Source organism: Microcaecilia unicolor, chromosome 2, assembly GCF_901765095.1.
Source record: "Microcaecilia unicolor chromosome 2, aMicUni1.1, whole genome shotgun sequence".
In the NCBI taxonomy this organism is placed as follows: domain Eukaryota; kingdom Metazoa; phylum Chordata; class Amphibia; order Gymnophiona; family Siphonopidae; genus Microcaecilia; species Microcaecilia unicolor.
Genome location: NC_044032.1, coordinates 627,286,496 through 627,307,249, shown reverse-complemented (window position 1 = coordinate 627,307,249; position 20,754 = coordinate 627,286,496). Strand labels below are relative to the sequence as shown.

General features: G+C 44.1%; 1 protein-coding gene across 5 annotated transcripts in view; it reads left to right on the top strand.

Moving 5' to 3' along the window:
- The window catches only part of IL15 (interleukin 15), a 322,051-nt gene extending 317,081 nt beyond the window's left edge, over positions 1-4,970 (top strand). For all 5 annotated transcript variants that reach the window (XM_030191693.1, XM_030191697.1, XM_030191691.1 and 2 more), the window contains one exon: positions 4,681-4,970. The gene's annotated coding sequence lies outside the window, so the exon portion shown is untranslated. The remainder of the gene's footprint in view (positions 1-4,680) is intronic.
- Positions 4,971-20,754: the final 15,784 nt, after the last annotated feature.

Sequence of the window (20,754 nt, the reverse complement as noted above, 5' to 3'; positions counted from 1 at the left end):
ACCCTTTCTTTTGATACCCAGTCCTCAACCTTCCTCTTTTACTGCATCTGCCAATAGCTTGTCATCTCTTCCTCTTTCCCTAAACTATTTCAAAGATTTTCACTGACACTATCCACTCGATTCCTCCCCTGTGTCTAGCATATTTCTTCGTTTCCTGCCTCATGTCCAGCATCTTCTCTCTCATTCCTCCTCCCCTCCCCCCCAATGTCCAGGATCTTCCCCTCTTCCTTTCCACCTCCCTCCATTCTTCCGTTTGCCCCATGTCAGCATAAACACCCTCCCTTCCTCCACGTGTATTTCACCATCTCACCCCTTTCCCTTCTCACTACCACCACTATGGTTGCATCTTCTCAGACAAGCAGGACTAAAGGTCATAAGAATACAAGAATAGCCATACTGAGTCAGACCAATGGTCCATCTAGCTCAGTATCCTGCTTAAAGCAGTGGCCAATCTAGGTCAAAAATACCTAGCAGAAACCTAATTAATAGCACTGTTCCGTGCTACCAATCCCAGGGCAAGCTGTGACTTCCCCCATGTCTATCTCAATAACAGAGCATGAACGTTTCCTCCAGGAACTTGTCCAAACCTTTTTTTAAAACCCAGATATGTTTGTTAACAGCTGTTACCACATCCTCCGGCAATGAGTTCCAGAGCTTAACTAATCTTTGAGTGAAGAAATATTTCCTCCTATTTGTTTTGAAAGTATTTCCATGCAATTTCATTGAGTGTCTTTGTAGTTTTTGAATGAGAGAAAAGTTGATTCACTTCTACCTGCTCCACATCACTTAGGATTTTAGAGACCTCAATCATATCCCCCCTCACCCATCTCTAACCTTTTTAGCCTTTCCTCAAAAGGAAGCAGTTACATCCTCTCTATCATTGTATTTGCTCTTCTTTGAACCTTTTCTAATTCCGCTATATCTTTTTTGAACTACAACAACCAGAATTGAATGCAATACTCAAGAAAAGGTTGCACTATGGAGCAATACAGAGGTATTATAATATTTTTGGTCTTATCTTGCAACCCTCTCCTAATAATTCCTAGTATCCTATTTTTTGGCCACCGCCGCACACTGAGCAGAAGATTTCAGCATATTGTCTACAATGCCATCTAGGTCTTTTTCTTGAGTGCTGACTCCTAAAGTGGACCCTAGCATCAGATAAGGATGATTCAGATTATTCTTCCCAATGTGCATCACTTTGCATTTGTCTACATTAAATTTCATCTGCCATTTGGATGCCCGGTCTTCCAGTTTCCTAAGGTCTTCCTGCAATTTTTCACAATCCACAAGTTTCATGTCATCTGCAAATGTAATCACCTCACTCATCATTTCAATTTCCAGATCATTTATAAATACGTTAAATAGCACCAGTCCCAGTATAGATCCCTGTGGCTGTCATGATTGTGACTGTTTTCCTTGGCTGTGCTCGCCTCGCCTTCTGCTGGCCGGAGCCGGTGGCTGCCGTGGACTGTCTTGCTGTCTTCCTATATATTCCAGACTTTCTTTCCAGTTCGGTCCAGATATTCTAGTCCTCCAGACTTGGTTTGAAGTTTGGCAGCTAGCCTCACCCTTAGCTGCCTTGAGATTGCTGCAGCTGGGCCTCAGCTGCTGATGGGCTTTATTACCCACCTGGAAACTTTCTGCTTTGCCTTTGCAACGCCAAAGGTCCAGGTTAGTGTTTGATGCTGATAGGAGCACTTCTGTCTTGCTGTGCTGTTAGGAGCACTTTTGCCTGCTTGTTTGAGCTTCCTGCCCTTTTGGCTTCCCTGCTTTACCCTTCTGGTGCTGATAGGAGCACTTCTGTCTTGCTGTGCTGTAGGAGCACTTCTGCCTTGTCTTGTGTCTTACCTGTATGCCTTTTTCTTGTCTGGGTGCTTGTGGGCACTCCTGTTTTGAACCCTAACCCTGTTTCTGTCAAGCTAGTTCTGTATCCTATTTCCTGTCTGAGAACCCCGAATCCTTAGTAGTCCCAAACCCTGTGTTAGTCAAGCTTGTTTAGTATCCTGTGTCCGGTGTGAGAATCCTTTTGATCTAGTCTGTCTGCAAGCTAGGTCCAGTAAGTCCTGCCGGCCGCCTGCACCTGGGGGCTCAACCCCTGGGGAATGGTGGTCAAGCACAGGTGAAGACCGGTTGCTCTGTCCTGCTTATTCCCTGCTTGCCTACTGCTGTAGTTCTAGTCCTGTGGTTCCAGTTCGGTTCCAGCTTTGCCTGTCTACAGCTTCTCCTGCCTTGCTTGTTACCCAGTCCTGGTTGAGAGTCTTGCCTACTGCTGCCATTTGTCGGCAGCGGTCCACGGGCTCACATGGTGCCAGTGTCCGAGAGCCTGAGACCGTGACAGTGGCACTCCACTATTCACCCTCCTCTATTGAAAAAAAGGGCTATTTAAACCTACCCTCTGTTTTCTGTCCAATAACCAATTCTTAATCCACAGAAGGACATTGCCTCCTATCCCATGACATTTTAATTTTCTCAGGAGTCTCCCATAAGGAACTGTGTCTACAGTTTTCTGAAAATCTAGATACACTACATCAACCAGTTCACCTTTATCCACATATTTATTCACACCTTCAAAGAAATGAAGCAAATTGTGAGGTAAGACCTTCCTTGGCTGAATCCATTCTGACTCTGTCCCATTAAACTACATGTTCTGTAGTTTTATTCTTTATAATAGTTTCCGGTATTTTGCCCATTACTTAAGTCAGGCTCACCGGTCTTTAATTTCTTGTATCACTGCTGAAACCCTCCAGTCTTCAGGTACTAGTAATGATTTTAACGACAGGTTACAGATCACTAGCAGCAGATCAGCAATTTCATGTTTGAGTTCTTTCAATACCCTGGATTGTATACCATCTGGTCCAGGTGATTTATCACTCTTTAACTTGTCAATTTGGCTTAGTACATCTTCTAAGTTCACTGAGATTTCTTTAAGTTCCTTCTCATCGTCACCCCTAAAAAACAGGGGTGATGATGCTGAGCGTGTGTATAGGCTCAAAGATTCCTGGCTAACTGCTACTTTTTTACCATGTTTGGGAGCTCCTCCAGCCCTTTTAACCCACCTATCTGCCCCTGCTATGGCACCATACTTCCTACCTGGTACTTGAAGAGAAAAAGTACACTTCTCCCACCTACAAGCAAATTGAGCTGGCCACCACAGGGGCATTTTTGGGGCACTTGCTGTTGTCTTCCCAAAAATGGCACTTGAGGTGGCCACCTCACTCTACCAAATGATAGAACTGACCTTGCTCGTCTGTCTCTAGCCTGTCTCTACTCTTTAGACTCTCTTGTCTTTGGACAAAGTACCCACATTGCTGAACAACAAAGTACTTTTACTGATCGGCAGGTTAGGCAATAATCAAATAGCATTTTACCTTAATTTCCAAGGGTAAAATGCTATTTTGCCTGAGAAAAGGGCTTTTATTAACACCCTCTCCTCTGGATTCGACACTTGGCAACTAAAGTTGTGTGTGCAAATCAGCGTGCATTGTCGATTTGCATGTACTACTTAACTGATTAATGAGACAATCAATGCCAATAATTGGCTGCTTACAACCAATTATTGGTGTTAATTTATTTATTTTATTTATTCATACCTGTATCCCACAACTATCCTAAAATCAGTTTCAGTTCAATGTGACTTACATTTAACAATTGTTAGAGATTACATTGATTCAACTATATTTACAAGGTTGGCATTGATTGGGAGTTACTTGCATATCATATTCTATAATGCTGTGCATAGAGCTTCCGTAGCGTGTAATTTCAAGGGGGTATGGACAGGAGCATTTCAGGGGGCATTCCAAGGGCGTTCCCAGAATTTACGTGTAGTTTTACAGAACAGACTTGATCAGCTCCTAACTTAGGCGCCAGGCATTTGAACTGTTGTCAGCAGGTGCAATTATTGGCATCTAAAATCAGGTATCGTGTATACATTTAGCTTTATTCTATAAAGGGCCCAGATCCTTTATAGAATAGCACTCAGGTTAAGACGGCTAGGACTCTTTAGCCTAGAGAAAAGGCGGCTGAGGGGTGATATGATGGAGGCGTACAAAATAATGAGTGGGGTAGAGCGGACTGATGTGAAGCGTTTGTTTACACTTTCTAACAATAATAGAACCAGGGGACACAAGATGAAATTAGAATGTGGTAGGTTTAAAACAAATCGGAGAAAGTTTTTCTTTACTCAGAGGGTAGTTAGACTCTGGAACTCATTGCCGGAGAAGGTAGTGACGGCAGCTGGCCTTGCTGAGCTCAAAGGGGGGTCTGGATAGATTCCTGAAGGAAAAGTCCATTGATTGTTGTTAAATTTGGGGTTTTTTGCCAGGTTCTTGGGGCCTGGATTGGCCGCTGTCGGAGACAGAGTGCTGGGCTTGATGGACCTTTGGTCTTTTCCCAGCGGTGCTTATGTATATTTTTCAGCGCCAATTTTTCAGGGCTATTTATAGAATTTAATTCTCTATTGTAATGTGCAAAAAGACAATGTCATGTTCCTTTCAATAGTTGCAGCTTCTGTGAGCTAGCCAAGGGAGCGACCCAGGAAGCTCCTTGTCTTACTTCTTACAGCAGGTACATAGATCGATAATGCTGACAACAGACCCAATTTCGTTAAGTATTAATACTGTCATATGACTACTGGTGGAAGTTAGCTTCTGATACTGTGCCCCCTCTCTTTTCTTTCAGCTTCAGCAAGTCAACGGGAGCAATTTCATAATTATTGTCTGCACGCCTGAGACTTCATTTTATATCGTACTCCTGCTGTGTGTTATGGATTGCTTGTTCTTTCTGGAATAAAACCTCATTTCTTCACGGTTGCTGTACTGCATGTGCAAAGAGACTTCACAGAGGAAGGAGTGATTAACAAAATATATTTGACTGATTAGGATATTCACTTTATGTGTTGTCGTGTCCCTTAATTTTCATGATAATGAAATCCAGTCGGTCTTTGGCACTAGATTAGGAAAACTGTGACACTCCACCTACTCTACATTTAATTTAATTATGTAAATAAAAGTATTTTTTGCAAGAGGAAAAGCTATTGTTTCATATATGTGGTTTGCAGCGTTTAATTCAATCCTCCTCCCTTTTCCATGAAACACACTTAAGATTAAAACTCTGGTATCATTTACTGGTTTTCTAATTGAATTTAGACAAGGACCTCAGACATAGTGTCAGTCTTGTAATTTGTCGAGCAGTTTATCTCCCAGTTTATTTTTTCTTCATATCCATCCACAACGTAATGTGAAAAAAAATTTTTTTTTCAATGCAACTTTAACTGAGATGTGTAGATTAGAGAGCTGCACAGGAACGGGGTTCGCAGGAATCCCGCGGAAACCGCGGGATTCCCGCAGGGACGGAAGCAGTGCTACGGGGTTCCCGCGGGGACGGAAGCAGGTCCTGCAGGGTTCCAGCGGGGACGGAAGCAGTTCTGCAGGGTTCCCGTGGAAGTGTAAGCTGCACTGCATCAGCCTCTCATCTACCGAGTACCTTGAGTGCTGTCTCCTCCTCTTCCTCCTTGCTTTAACAGCACAAATGTGGAAAGTCTTCTGTTAAGGAGGTGGTAGAGACACAAATAATGATGGAATTCAAAAAGGCTTATAATGGAAGTTATAAAAATCCTAACCTTAAATGGCTGCATGTGTGTGGATGTGTCAAGTGACACTTAGATGGCGACTCTGGTTCTGATTAACTAAAGGCCGATACCGGGCAGACTTGTATGGTCTGTGTCTAATATATGGCAGTCTGGTTTAGGATGGGCTACAAAGGGCTTACACAGCAACTTCAGTGGCTGGAACATAAGGACAGTGCTGGACAGATTTTTACGGTCTGTATCCCACAAATGAGAAGACGAATAGACTGGAGTGGGCTTCAACGAGAACTCCAGCAGTTGGAATATAAGTATAGGGCCAGATAGACTTCTATGGTCTATGTTCCAGAAACAGAAAAGAAAGTATATAATATCACACGCGTTGATTTAATCATGAATTGTTAATGAGTGTGACTACTGGGCAGACTGGATGGACGTTCAGGTCTTTATTTGCTGTCACTTACTATGTTACAATTAATCCTCTTTGCTCCTGGGCTGATGCGCAGACCTCAGGTCTGACACCTGACCTACTGGTGCATGCATGTGGTGACCTCTCAGCACACAGTGCTAGAAATCAGAGACAAATCTTACATGTGCACACCAGAGTGTTCTAAGTTTCAGCTTCCATTCCTTCTTTGCCTACAGTGATGTGGCTCAAATCCAGAGAGAGGCTGAGGGAGCTGACCAGAATTTTCTTTTATGTACCATTAAATTCTTGCGGGGATGGGTTAAATTCTTGCGGGGACGGTTGGGGACGGGTTGGGATGGGTAAAGTTTTTGTGGGGATGGATAAGATTCCAGTGGGGACGGGTGGGGATGGGTGAGATTCTAGCAGGGACGGGCGGGGATGGGTAAGATTTCTGTCCCCGTGCAACTCTCTAGTGTAGATGGCCAATTCCTACAGGGATGTGTTACCACTTTCTAGGGATGTGCATGATAAAGGGGGTGTCCTGGTTGCAGGGTGGTCCATAGATTCACACCCCCAGGGCCCCAATGGAACACTTATTTCTTCCCAGACGTCTCCCTTCTTAGCTCAGTGCAGCATATTCTTATCAAGGGAGTAGGTTGTCTCCAGGGGGAATGGATTTCCTTTCAAGGCCCTGGTATAAAGGTCCCTTCAGAGATACAGCTGTGATTTCTTTCAGTCAGTATTTAGGAGTAAAAGGGTTCCCCAGGGGTAAACCTCTTCCTTTCTGAATCAACCCCCCCCCCCCCCCCAAAAAAAAAAGATATTCAGCATTGCTAAACTGTCTCTGTCGTACAACTTAACCGGATAAGTTTAGCGCTTAAGTCTGACCAGATAAATAGCAGTCCTATCTTTAACCGTTAACAACTTAACCAGTCAGCATTGAATATCGGCTTTTTAGTGGCCCCCCCCAAAAAACCCCAAATATTCAATGCCGGCAGCCGGATATGGCCCACCATTGAACATCCAGGTTTAATGCCAGTGGCAGACAGCAAAATGCTGCCCGTAACTGGCTGAATCAGGGGCGTAGCCACGGGCGGGCCTGGACGGGCCCAGGCCCAGCCACTTTCCCTCCAGGCCCGCCCATCCAACATCCTGCTGCTGTCGCTGCGTTTTCTCCCGCGGCTCCGCCAGGTCCGGGAAGCAGCGTTCAGCAGCGTTGCCTGCCTGCCTTTTAAAATAATTTGTCTCCCCAGGCTCCGCTGCATTTATTTCTTCGCCCGTCGCAAAGCGCTGCCGTTCGCACAGGCAGCTCCGCTCCCCTTTGCCGCATCCATCTGGCCCTGCGTATCCACTACAGGAAGATCCTGAAACTAGAGACTTGTTTATCATCACCAGAGACTCAAGCTGCGGTTTTGCAATCTATTAGTACTTCGAGAATAAAAGATCTTATGAAGCTCTATAGGCAGCATGAGGTTACGGACAATCAAATGAGAAGTCAGAACATTCAGGTTTTGAATTTTCCAGCGTGTCCTCAGCGTGGGATATGCATAAAGGAATCCTGTGCAGTAGGAATGGATCCTCAGAAGCTTAGCTGAAATTGGGTGGCGGAGCAGGTGGGGGAAGAGAGGTTGGTGGTTGGGAGGCGAGGATAGTGGAGGGCAGACTTATACGGTCTGTGCCAGAGCCGGTGATGGGAGGCGGGACTGGTGGTTGGGAGGCGGGAAATACTGCTGGGCAGACTTGTACGGTCTGTGCCCTGAATAAGGCAGGTACAAATCAAGGTAAGGTATACACATATGAGTTTATCTTGTTGGGCAGACTGGATGGACCGTGCAGGTCTTTTTCTGCCGTCATCTACTATGTTACTATGTTACCCGTCAGCTGAGATTCTACTTAGACAATATCTCAAGGAGGTTTTGTTGTTATCTGAAACTGACAAAATATTAATTTCTGTTTTGTTATTAATTACCTAAATATGAAACGCGGCGGGTGAATCAGAAAGAGGGTGGTATGTATTTGATTTGACTACACTTCTAGAAATGACTGAAAATAATATATCTGAGTGAGCCACCCTACTAGTATTTTTTTTTAACCTGTGATAAAGATTTATTTATTTTTTTATTACATTTGTACCCTGCGCTTTCCCACTCATGGCAGGCTCAATGCAGCGGGCAATGGAGGGTTAAGTGACTTGCCCAGAGTCACAAGGAGCTGCCTGTGCCTGAGGTGGGAATCAAACTCAGTTCCTCAGGACCAAAGTCCACCACCCTAACCACTAGGCCACTCCTCCACTGTTGCTACTATTGGAGATTCTACATGGAATGTTGCTATTAATAGCAACATTCCATGTAGAAGTCGGCCCTTGCAGATCACCAATGTGGCCGCGCAGGCTTCTGCTTCTTTGAGTCTGACGTCCTGCACGTACGTGCAGGACGTCAGACTCACAGAAACAGAAGCCTGCGCAGCCTTCTACATGGAATGTTGCTAGTGGAATAGCAACATTCCACGTAGAATCTCCAATAGTAGCAACATTCCACGTAGAATCTCCAATAGTATCTATTTTATTTTTGTTACATTTGTACCCTGCGCTTTCCCACTCATGGCAGGCTCAATGCAGCTTACATGGGGCAATGGAGGGTTAAGTGACTTGCCCAGAGTCACAATGAGCTGCCTGTGCCTGAAGTGGGAATTTGCTGGGGGTACCTGATAAAGATAAATTACTTGACAAACAATACCTTTAAGTCTGATGCAATCTATACAGAAAATCGAAAGGTAGAACAGTCAAAGATTGGCCAATGCACTGTGCATACGCAAGGGTTTCTTCATCAACCATTTCTTTGCAAAGGGCACTGTTTGGCAAGGAACCCACCCTGGATTTTGGATTTTACCTACATAGTACCTGGATCACTAGATGCAAGTTCTCTCTCCTAAGAAGAACTGAACATTATTCTCCTGAAACCACTACAGATGAGCTACTGCTGAATATGGAACACACTGAGCATCAGTAGGGGAACTGACATTTTTTTTTTTGTTACATTTGTATCCCGCACTTTCCCACTCATGGCAGGCTCAATGCGGCGGGCAATGGAGGGTTAAGTGACTTGCCCAGAGTCACAAGGAGCTGCCTGTGCCGGGAATCGAACTCAATTCCTCAGGACCAAAGTCCACCACCCTAACTACTAGGCCACACATTGCTGTTAAGCGACCTTTGAAAACGTATCATAACCAGGAAGGGATCCAGTTTTCTCTAGGATCTGTACAGCCACTATAACCCATCTGACATAACACTAACTGCCTTTCTCTCAGGCCCTTCAGCCTTTGCACCATCATTTATTATTCTGCTGCCAATAAAGATCTTCGAAAGGTCACAGAAGGAACCGGAAGACATTATGCTAGACAAGGCTTAAAAAAGGTGCCACAGAAGGAAAACTGGTTCGGCTCTGCTAAGTGATGTCTGTTCAGAGCTGTAATTAATTCTACATTGCTGACAAAACAACATACTGTATGTCCAGATTTAGCAAAAGAGAGGAACTGGCCTCCTACATAATTGCTGAACTTTCTCTCCTCTGTCCACAAGCCCCACAGGCCTATTACATCATTATGAAATGGCAGTAATATGAGCAGGGAGTAAATTAAATTCGGTTCCTGCCTAAGTTTTATACCACAGAAGAAACAATGAACCAGCTGGTTGTTCTCTTAATGTTGTCTATTAAAAGACCGCATGAAAGTACCCATTCAATATCCTATACAGTCCTTTCAAATAAAAAAATTCATTTTCATCACTTTTTATAGAGCGCTATCACAATTTACATTTGCATGTTGTTTAAAATAGAGAATGTATATTTGTCTACCTATGTTTTGTTATCTTTTGAGAGGGATTTCTTTCTTTTTTTTTTTTTTGGCCTACTTATGTAAGCAGTTGACTGGAAGACTCACCTCATGTAAAGAGCAGACTGTGTAGAAATGCAGACTTTATTCATTACTCAAGCTCCCGGGTCCCAACCTGGCCATGTTTTGCCCAAACTTCACCAAACTGGTAAACGGAGTACCTCTGACCCGTGTTTTTATCAGTGTGGTGAAGTTTGAAGATTTACACCCCTAGTAAGTTATGACCCCTGAAGCAGCCCTTTTGGGTGAAACATGGCCATGTTGGGCATGGGTGCATAAGGACCTGGGAGCTTCAGTGGTGAATAAGGTCTGCATTTCTACGCGGTCTACTCTTTCTTTGCTACCAATGTTGGACCTTGCCTTATTGTTTATTAGACTCATCTCATCTGCCAGGCTTTCTCTATAAGTGCCTAATTTTTTAACCCCCCAAAGTAGTGCTGTTACATTTTCTTCATTCTCCCTTCATTGCTTACCTCCACCCCCCATTCTAGATAAGTAGTTCAGAGGGCACTCACCAACTTGAAAGCTGGAAGAATTTGAGTGTCATTCATTAGCAGGCAGTAGCAGCAGCCTTCCATCCTCCCATCCTGGGCCTGAGTTACTTTGATTTTTGGCACTTAACTGGTCAGGTGCTGATTCTGCCCCCAGAACTCCCCAAAATGGCTGGTTTCACATTGGGCGCTAACTGGACATTTTAAATGGCACTAATCAGTTAAAGTATTCATAGGGCCACCCCACTAGCAAATCTTAAATTATGCAGCTGTTGATAAATCCACACAAAATAATATCACTGCACAACTTCAAACAGACAATCAAAAAACGCCAAACTGCCCAGAATACGGCCGCCAGACTCACATTTGGAAAAACTAAATATGAAAGTGCAAAACCCCTAAGAGAGAAACTTCACTGGCTCCCACTTAAGGAACGCATTGCGTTCAAGATCTGCACGATTGTACACAAAATCATTCACGCAGACGTCCCAATCTACATGCTAAACCTTGTAGACCTACCTCCCAGAAATGCCACAAGATCATCCCGCAAATTTCTCAACCTGCACTACCCTAGCTGCAAAGGACTTAAATACAAGCTGATGCATGCCACAACCTTCTCTTACATGAACACGCAGTTTTGGAATGCATTACCTACAGACTTGAATGCAATCAACGAAACAACTATCTTTCGAAAATCTCTGAAGACATTCTTCTTCAACAAGGCCTACAATAAGAACCTATAGCCTCACTAAGTCACCTCACCAACCCACTCAAGGATGAATGCCCACCTTCTATAACTATCCTAATCAATCTCTCTTCCTTCTTCTTTCTTCCCTTGCTTAATCGCTACACATTACGAACTCTATCTTATATCCTGAAATGAGAATGTTAACAAATCTATGTAAGCCACATTGAGTCTGCAAATAGTTGGGGGAATGTGGGATACAAATGCAATAAATAATAAAATAAACCATTTAAGCAGTTGTCAACTTTAGTTTAATGGACCATCAGAAGTGATCTTCCACTGGGGGACAACGCCTATTGTGAAAGTAGGTGAAACATCTTAAATCGTTATCAGTCCAACTTCCTTTTTAATGCTGATGATTTTTTAAATTCTGATCTAGCCTGGGCTGTGGTTGGAGAGTTTAAAGTCAGGTGATGTGGTCCCGGGTTTTATTATAAGGGAATAAAACGCCAAAGCCATTTTGACAGGTGATTATCAGGATGCAGATGCACCGCGGTACAAAATAAGGTGGAAACCTTGAAACAGCGAAGGTGAAACACGTGTCGGCTATGCTGCCCAGTTACCAGTGCGGGAGCTCTTACTGCCACCTTAGTGAGTGGTGGTAAGTGCTTCCCCCCTCCCTCCCAAAATGGCTGCATGGTAAGTGGTTCACTTAGTGCACGGCCATTTCTTTTCCACTTTCTATCATGGCTTAGTAAAAGGGCTCCAATATTTCTAAAGCTGATGCCATATTTTGTGAGGCCTTTATTCCTTGAGGCAATTTCAAGTTGGAGAGTTATGGATTCAGCAATGGTTTCAGTGATGAATTGGGATCAGTAGATTAGTGCTATGTCTCCACCTCTCTTTTCCATTCTGGTCCAGTGAGTGATTTTGTATCCTGGAGGGCATAGTTCAAGAATAATGGGGTCCTTTTGGTCATGAATCCATGTTTCATTGATGAAGATAAGGGTTATTGCACCAGTTTGGGGCTGGGGAGGGGGGGAAGAGAATGGGTGTTTGATTGGTTGAATGGATGGTTGTATGTCTGGTGTGAGGTTGGCTTATGTAAAAGTTTCAATGGCCTAGCTGGGATGGTTGTTGCTAGGGGGTTCCTCTGGATCAGAGACCACCAGGGGGATACTCATACTTTACTGGTTTTTTCCAGTTCGTGTGGGATTGTAGTGCCTATGTTCTGTACCTATTCGAGTAGTTTCTTTTCTTCTTTGCTTGTACATGAGTCTGTTTGCTGTTGCTATGGCTGCTGAATGTCAAAAAAAAGGTTAAAAAAAAAACAAGCTCCATGAACAAACAGAATGGTGATGTCAAATCTGTTGCTATCACTATCACAGTCACTGAAGCTAGAATGCTTTTTTAATAAGTGTGAAGCTTTTTTTTTTTTTAAACAGTACAGGAAAATCAAATGGATTCTAAACCAAGCAGAAAGCCATTTGAACAGAGCCATTTACCTACAAGTAATCCCCAGTGTGTCACCAGAATATGGAACACTGGCAGCCTATTATGAATTTTTAAGAACAGTTCATGTTATGACTGTAAATACATGCAACACACAATTATGCATCTGCTTCAACATTCTCCACAGCTGGAATACTGCCTTCAGTACCAGAGTATTATAATATCTTAAGTCTCTGATTTACAATTTTGTCTGGGGAGATGCTAGAACATCATTGAGGCTATGATACGACCTGTGGAGAGTGCAAGGTGCCCTGAAAGGTCTACAGTCATGGAAGAGACACCTGGTGACCTCAGCACTGTAGGATTTCATTGCCCTTGACAAGATCGCACCCAATGAAGTTAATTTAGTTATTTTGTTTTTTAATCAAATAATTAGGAATAAGATATCATCTGTACTTGAAACATCTAAGCTTGCTGAGTTCCTCACTGAAAAAGCGTGAGACTTTTTGAATGCTAGTCATCCTAGAACTCTTATTATCTACATTTTACCAAAGATTAATAAATCACTTGACTCACCCCCTGGCAGACTGATTGTCTGGGCAATTGGTTCCTTTCTGGAGCCAATTTCAATTTGCATTGACAAATGTCTCAGACCTTTTGTTCCCCTTATTCTGTCATATGTACATGACTCTTCAATGTGATTAGGACTTTAGAGAACATAAATATAAATGGTGAAATATTATTGCTCACAATGGACATTGAATCTCTATATATTAATACCCCATAATTAGAAGCAATTCAGATTATCCATAATTAGAAGCAATTCAGATTATCAGGAAAACATTACAACAAAAAGATAACTTTATCAAGATCCACATGGAGTTTTTGGTGGAATTGGCCAGCGTTGCTCTAGAAGAGAATTATTTCTGTTTTGAAAGCATCTACTATAAGCAAATCAAGGGTACTGTGATGGGAGCTTCCATGGCCCCATCTATCACTAACCTTTATGTTGCTGACTTTGAAAAGAAAGTTTTAGAAGTAGCTGAATATCAAAACTCCATAATTTTGTGGCATAGATGACATTTTCATTAGTTGATGTGGTAGTCAGAATGAACTCATCTTCTTCCACTGATGGCTAAATAATAGAGGCCCTAACCTCATATTCCAGATAGTTATGACAAGACCAATATATCATTTTTGGAGTGGAGGAGTAGACTATTGGTTAGTGCAGTGGGCTTTGATCCTTGAAATCTAGGTTTAGTTCCCACTGCAGCTCCTTGTGACCTTGGAAAGATCACTTAACCCTCCATTGCCCCAGGTACAAAAACCTTAGATTATGAGCCACCTAGGGACAGAAAAAGTATCTGTATATGTGTATAGCACTGCATATGGTAGCACTATAGAAATGATTAGTAGTATTCATTTCAAGCTTGTATTATAAGGACACTGACGTTAATAAGATGTTGCATTATACAATCTCAATGAAATTTATCACTCACAATTATCCAGTCATTCAACCCTGTGATCAAACCTGATATAGTTGGCATCCAAATTCTTAAGTATAAGCCGTGCCAAAATTTAATTGCTTTAACTCCAATGCCATAATTATTTAAATACAATTTATATGTGAAATGATGGATTTCAACTGGTTGTGCTCACTAATTATTTTATAGTAAGCTATTAACCCCCTTTTCATCATTAATCCATCCATAAATGTAGTGAAAACATGGTACATAAGATGCAACAGGCAGGCACCAATATTTGTGGTGGCAGCAGGCTGTATTTATCATTTTTCCTCCTTTTTTTTTTTAAAGCAGGCAGCCTGGAGTTGGATTCTAAACCCCAGAGGACTATCAAATATACTGCCGGATTACCTTGGAGATATCTCACCTTGCATCCAAACCAAAGTTTCAGCGTTCTTGTCTGACATTGCTGTCTGGATGTCTCAACGCCACCTGAAATTAAATATGACCAAAACCGAGCTTCTCATTTTCCCCCCCAAACCCACCTCCCCGCTCCCCCCATTTTCTATTTCTGTTGATGGCTCTCTCATTCTCTCTGTCTCCTCAGCTCAAAATCTTGGGGTTATCTTTGACTCTTCTCTCTCCTTCTCTGCTCATATCCAGCAGATCGCCAAGACCTGTCATTTCTTTCTTTACAACATCCGTAAAATCCGCCCCTTTCTTTCCGAGCACTCTACCAAAATCCTCATCCACACCCTTGTCACCTCTCGTTTGGACTACTGCAATCTGCTTCTTGCTGACCTCCCATTTAGTCACCTCTCCCCTCTCTAGTTGGTTCAAAACTCTGCTGCCCGTCTCGTCTTCCGCCAGGGTCGCTTTACTCATACTACCCCTCTCCTCAAGTCGCTTCACTGGCTCCCTATCCGTTTTCGCATCCTGTTCAAACTTCTTCTACTAACCTATAAATGTACTCACTCTGCTGCTCCCCAGTATCTCTCCACACTCGTCCTTCCCTACACCCCTTCCCGTGCACTCCATTCCCTGGATAAATCCTTCTTATCTGTTCCCTTCTCCGCTACTGCCAACTGCAGACTTCGCTCCTTCTGTCTTGCTGCGCCCTATGCCTGGAATAGACTTCCTGAGCCCCTACGTCTTGCCCCATCCTTGACCATATTTAAATCTAGATTGAAAGCCCACCTCTTTAACATTGCTTTTGACTCGTAACCACTTGTATCCACTCGCCTCCACCTACCCTCCTCTCCTCTTTCCTCTACACATTAATTGATTTGTTTGCTTTATTTTTTGTCTACTAGATTGTAAGCTCTTTGAGCAGGGACTGTCTTTCTTCTATGTTTGTGCAGTGCTGCGTACGCTTTGTAGCGCTATAGAAATGCTAAGTAGTAGTAGTAGTAGTAGTAGGAGTCCTTTTCTAGGCAACAGAAGGATGTGAATGTATGGATATATATCTATAACACAACCAAATAATCTCTCTTGTAATGCACTGCAAAGTACTTCAAACAATACTGAATTCCAATGGAGTGCAAGGTCTTCTTAAAGAGAAAGGGAAAAGGCCTCTGTGCCCAGCCTCCACCCAATATTATAGTTCCTTGGATAAGGAGGAAAATATCTGGGTCCACTTTCTTCATCGGCATAAAAAACCCTTATCTCAATTAATATCTTGCTAAGAACTCCATAAGAATATTGGATCCACAGGAAAGTGAAAAAACAAACACTTAGCTTAAGATTTCAAACCGCTTGTGAAGATAAACGTGTAGGGAAGGTCAATCACACCGACTGTAACCAGAGTTTCGCTATTCTAAGCTGTCTCAAGGCGTGTATGACATCAGTGATTTAAGCGCGGTCAGTCGTCTGTTCATAGGATCCCATAGATATCCATGCCAAAGCTCTGGAAATTTCCTTTATGGAGGCTGACCTCATGTGGGTGCCCGAGGCATCCACAGTTCTAACATTATCTGTGACGTGACCGTCTAGAGGCTCTCTTGCAGTTCAAAGTGTGTTGTGTGCTTTTATCTTTGGGCATGAAGTTTAAGAAAAATGGTTGGAATGACTATTGACTGATTAAGATGGAATTCCAACATAACTTTTGGGATCTATGGTTTTGCCCTCACCTCCAACAGCAAACCTCTTCCATTTAAATCCATATGCTCTCTTGGTGGAATCCTTTCTGGAAGCTAGCAAGACCTGTGATACACTGTCAGGCAAATTCAGGGAAGACAATGAGGGGCATAATTGAACGCAAACGCCCATCTCCATGGGCGCCTATCTCCGAGGACGGGTACGCGAAGGGGCGGGACAGACCATATTTTCGAAAAAGATGGGCGTCCATCTTTTGTTTCGATAATACGGTTTGTGCCGGGCAAATGCATCGCATTTGGGTGGATTTGAGCTGGGCGGTATCGGTTTTCAGCGATAATGGAAACCGAAGGCGCCTGGCTCAAAAACGAACAAATCCAAGGCATTCGGTCATGGGAGGGGCCAGGATTCATAGTGCACTGGTCCCCCTTACATGCCAGGACACCAACAGGGCACCCTAGGGGGCACTTGTAAAAAGTAAAAAAAAAAAAATTAAAATACCTCCCAGGTGCATAGCTCCCTTCCCTTGGGTGCTGAGCCCCCCAAATCCCCCCCAAACCCACTGCCCACAACTCTACACCATTACCATTGCACTTATGGCTGAAGGGGGGCACCTAGATGTGGGTACAGTGGGTTTTGGGGGCGGTTTGGAGCACTACCATTTAGCAGCACAAGTGTAATAGGTAGGGGGGGATGGGCCTGGGTCCACTGCACCCACTAACAACTGCTCCAGGGACCTGCAAACTGCTGTGATAGGCTGGGTATGACATATGAGGCTGGCATACAGGCTGGGAAAAAAAGTTTTTAAAGTTATTTTTTTTGTGGGAGGGGGTTAGTGACCACTGGGGGAGACAGGGGAGGTCATCCCCAATTCCCTACGGTGGTCATCTGGGCAGTTGGGGCACTTTTTGGGGACTTGTTCATGACAAAAAAGGGTCCAAAAAAAGTGACCCAAATTCTCGCTTCTGGCGCCCTTTTTTTTCCCATTATTGGCTGAGTGCACCCATCTCTCCTCGGCCAATAAACACGCGCAGTCCAGCCTTCACCACGCCTCCGACACCCCCCGTCAACTTTGTTCATTCCCGCGACAGAGTGCAGTTGGAGGCGCCCAAAATTGGCTTTCGATTATACCGATTTGGGCGCCCATGAGAGAAAGGCGCCCATCTCCCGATTTGAGTCGAAATATGGGCGTCTTTCTCTTTCGAAAATAAGCTGGAAAGGCAACCTCTCAACCTCCAAACTGTGAGGGCTAAGGACTCTATGTTAGGATGCAACAGAGTGCCCTGCTCATGCTTGATCAGCATAGGGAAACAGTCCAGTCTCATAGGATTTTTAGTGGAAAGGTCTCGCAGAAGACAGAACCATACCCGCCTTGGTCAATAAAGGGCTATAAGAATCATGGCTCCCTGACCTTGCTTGAGCTTCAGAATGGTCTTTGCTATGAGATGTATTGGAGGGCAGAAAGGAGGCATCTGAGACTAGATTGCCATGTGTCCATATCCCCCATGTAGAATGGAGTGGCAAGGAGATTCATTTAGGGAGTGGCCCACTCTCAAAATGCCCCATGGACAATCTTGTTGTCCAGTGTCCACTGATGGGATCAAAGGACTTGACTCAGTTTGTCTGCCAGGCAGGATATTGTCCTTGCTTGTCAGTTATATGACTCTGAGATACATTCTGTGAGAAATAGCCCATTTCCATGCTCTGATAGTCTCCCAACAAAGAAAATATGACTCCATCCCTTCCTACCTGTTTATCTAATATAAGGTCACCTGGTTGTCCATTTGAACCAGGATAATTTTGATGGATAACCAACTTCTGAAAGCTTTAAGAGCATTCTATGTGGCCTTTAGCACTAGGAAGTTTATTTGATGAAGGTTTCCTGAGAAGACCACATATCCTGGGTGTGAAGCCCATTCAGTGAGCTCCCCAGTCCAGCTTGGACATATCTCATTAGAGTTGCTTGAATCTGAGGAATTTGCAAGGAAGTTCCTTTTGCCAGATTGGAATGGTTCACCCATCAGGACGTGAACCCCACAGAGCAATGGTGACAGGTATAACATCCTGGAGATTCCCCGCAGACTGAGTCCACTGGGTGGACAAGGTCCATTGAACTTGCCTCAAATGGAGGTATACTTTCAGAGTGACATGAATCACTGATGCCAGATTTCTGTTTAGTTGTACAAAATTTTCTCATGTATCTCCCTTGTTGATATCCTCACATTGGTTGTCAATTCATGCTCATATTGGTTTTAAATACAGCTGTTTGATATTTAAAGTCTTGTATGGTTCCGTTCCTGTGCACCTTAGTAGGTTGATTACTTTGAACTCCAGTGGTCATACATATAGAAGTTCTGATTAATATTTATTGAGTCTTCCATCTTTTAAATCCATGATTAAAAAAAAGTCTCTAGAAACCTCATTTCTTTAACAGGTAGTTTTAATTTGGAATAATCTTCCATTACATGTAAAAAATCAAATATATGCTTTTTAGAAAGTCATTGAAAACATATCTTTGAAATCCATTTGTAGAGATTCTCTCTTTCTATTCTTTTTTTGTAAATCTCATGTTGTGGGGAGGGATATGAAAGTAAACCAGTGGACCTCTTCAGATCTCTGGCTCCTCATCAAAATCCTTGGAGCAATGACACAGACTCATAGAAGTCAGTCAGTGAAGTCTGAGCTTCTGCTGGCTTCTCACCATTGACTGTATGGCCAAGCCTTTCCAGTGCCTCAGTGAAGATTCATTACCCAAAGCACTGGAAATAGAAACCAGTGCAGCCAACCTCAACTTCAAGCCCCCGACAGGCCTCAGTGTTGTAGTTTCTATTTCAGGCAGATTATAGGTCTCCATATTGGCTGGATTGCCCCTGCCAATATTTAGTGTCCACTGCTAAACATATAAGTACCTTTGAATTTTGGGCCGCTTCTCTTTCTGAATGCATAAGAGAAAATGGTACTGTATTGCTGGTGCTTGTTTTCAGTTTCCAGATGAGCCACTAACATCATCAACCATGGGATTTGAGAGATGTGAAGAGGGATAGGCTTGTTTGGTGCTTGTCCAAAAGTTTCAACATGCTTGATGAAATGACTTGTGTTTCCTCTTCTCCCCCTCCCAAACTTGCTCCACTATGTCTGACGCCTTAGACCTCATTGTTGCTGAAAACAAATGGCATTTATGAGGATTAGACTTATTCCACCCCACAGTTATTTGTTGGTTTAAAGGTCCACAAACTGAAAATGCTCTCATTTGTCACATTATATCTTTGGTTCTACAATTAACGCATATCGCTAGAATTGAATACCTGAAACTGGGGTTGATGGCCAGTAGCTGTGTCTCACAACAATCAGAGCCCAATGATTGTGTGAACTGTAAGAGAGACATCTATGTAGTAACATACTAGATGACGGCAGATAAAGACCTGCATAGTCCATCTAGTCTGCTGGTTGATTCAAGGTTGCATTTATACAGACCTACTGTCCTTGCCTTTCAGTCCAAGACTTTTACATGAATGGCTGGCTTAAATAAGAGGGGGGAGAAGAAATAAAGGGCCCCTTTTACCAAGCTGCGGCAAAAGGGGGCCGGTGCTGGCGTCAGTGCGTGTTTACCGCAGCTGGTAAAAGGGAAGTCTCGCTTTCCGACAGGAAATGGCCGGGTGGCAAGTAAAGCACTTGCTGTATGGCCATTTTAGGGGGAGCCCTTACCGCCACCCAGCAGCAATCGGGCTGCACGCGGCACTGCCCAATTACCGCTGGGTACACTACGGCACTACAAAAATAAATTTTTGTAGCGCCAGAAATGACGTGCGCTAGGGGTTGCCCAGCGGTACTTCCTGTATAGCTAGCAGTAAGCCCACATTGGGCTTGCCGCCAATTAGTAAAAGGAGCCCAAAGTGTGGAACCCCTTCCTCCACCCCTCTACATAGCTATGAAAGAAGCCCTTGTACTCCAAAATTGCATTTTTATTAAGGGCCCAATAGTCAAAAGGAATAATCTGGAGAATGGCAGCTGTTATCTGAATAATTTCCTTAGCCAGTGCTCTGCATGGATATGTACAGCACAATATGACCACACTGCTGAATATCCTTCCAGAACTTCTTGCACTAGTACTGGAGTGGTGCACGAGAAGAGCAAGGGTGGAGTGGCAAGCTATCTAGAGAGCAATGATTTCAGGGGCGTAGCCAGACTTCAGCGGGAGGGGGGTCCAGAGCCCAAAAAGAGGGGGCACATTTTAGCTCCCCCTGCCATTTTTAACCCCCCCCCGCCATTTTTGACCTCCCCGCCGCCACCACCACCTTTGACCGCCCTCCCCAGCACCAACCCTTTTGACCCCCTCTTCCCCCCGCCACCGTCGGGTACCTTTGCCGAAGTCCTCTTCGGCGTGGCCGCGTTGCGGATATTCTCCGGTGTGGCCGCGTTGCTGATCTGTAAGAGCAGGCTTCTGTTTCTGGGAGTCTGACATCCTGCACGTACGTGCAGGATGTCAGACTCCCAGAAACAGAAGCCTGCCCTTGCAGATCAGCAACGCGGCCGCACCGGAGAAGAGGACTTCGGCTAGCGGGGGTTGGGGACCCCCTGCCAGCAAAGGTACCCGATGGCAGCGGGAGGGTTGGCGGTGGGAGGGGGGGTCGAAGGGGTTGGTGGCGGGGGGCCAGAGCCAAATCTACAGGGGCCCATGCCCCCGTGGC